The 1,247-nt window shown below is 49.1% G+C and overlaps 1 non-coding gene across 1 annotated transcript; it reads left to right on the top strand.

Annotated features, from left to right (window-relative positions):
* The first annotated feature begins 756 nt into the window (after positions 1 to 756).
* LOC126029316 (small nucleolar RNA SNORA57) lies at positions 757 to 905 on the top strand. Its single transcript, XR_007502933.1, has one exon. It is a non-coding gene; the product is annotated as a small nucleolar RNA SNORA57 (small nucleolar RNA).
* Positions 906 to 1,247: the final 342 nt, after the last annotated feature.

The following is a 1,247-nucleotide window of genomic DNA, read 5'->3' as shown; positions in this document are numbered from 1 at the left end:
GTCCCATATGGTCCCCCGTGCCTTCCAGGAGCTATTTCTGAGCAGACAGCCAGGAGGAACCTCTGAGCACCGCAGGGTGTGACCCCCCAAAAAAACCAAAACCAAAACCGAACAAAACAAAATAACAAGAAGTGTAAACACAGTTGCACCATCACCTTCTACCTGCAGAGAAGCAGTTGTTATGCTATAGGCGTTACCACCTGCTCCTCAGGTATCTGGGGCAGTGGCTAGCTTGGTTAGGAACTTGGAGGTTCTACCTGAGCGGGAGCATATACTGGCTGTCTAGTAACTTTGGAATGATGCTTCCAATTTATTTTTATTTTTATTTATTTGGAGGGGGCCACACCCAGTGACACTCAGGGGTTACTCCTGGCTATGCGCTCAGAAATCGCTTCTGGCTTGGGGGACCATATGGGACACCGGGGGATTGACCCACAGTCCGTCCTAGGCTAGCACCGGTAAGGCAGATGCCTTACTGCTCCGAGCCACCATTTTTTATTTTGGGTCACACCTGGTGGTGCTCAGGGTTACTCCTGGCTCTGTGCTCAGAAATTGATCCTGGCAGGCACGGGGGACTATCTGGTATGTCGCAATTCGAACCACTCCACCTTTGTTTCTGGATCAGCTGCTTGCAAGGCAAACGCCCTACCACTGTGCTATCTCTCCCGTCCTAAAGTTGTTTCTTTCATTTTATAAAGCAAAGGTTAACAAGCAAGGCCTCTCTTTCTCACTGAGGGTTTTAGGAATTACATAAGCCCTCATTTTCTTGGCGAGCATCGGGGGTGCGGTCCCGATACCCGTAATGTCCGGAGGTAGAAGGCAAAGGCTCCGTGCCCCTCTGCGTCATGTCTTCGGTGCCCGTGGTTTGCAATCTGCCGGTTCTATCCTCAAGTGCCGGGACACACGACTTGCAGATCAGAGAGAAGTTGAGGTTTCGGTTCATTCCTCGGTGACTATGAAAAATAGAACCACAGGGCCGGAGAGATCGCATGAAGGAGTGTTTGCTTTGCATGCAGGAGGATGGTGGTTCGAATCCCAGCATCCCTTATAGGCGCCCCCAAAGCCTGCCAGGAGTAAATTTCTGAGCATAGTAAAAAGCCAGGAATAAACCCTGACTGGCACCGGGTGTGACCCTAAAACAAAAAACAAATGAATAAATTAAACCACAATAAGCTTCTCTTTTGATTTCAGGAAAAAAAATAAAAAGAATTACATGGAACAAGGGCCGGAGAGATAGCACAGCGATA

Source organism: Suncus etruscus, chromosome 14, assembly GCF_024139225.1.
Source record: "Suncus etruscus isolate mSunEtr1 chromosome 14, mSunEtr1.pri.cur, whole genome shotgun sequence".
NCBI classification, from domain to species: Eukaryota; Metazoa; Chordata; class Mammalia; order Eulipotyphla; family Soricidae; genus Suncus; species Suncus etruscus.
This window is presented reverse-complemented; position numbering and strand designations above follow the sequence as displayed.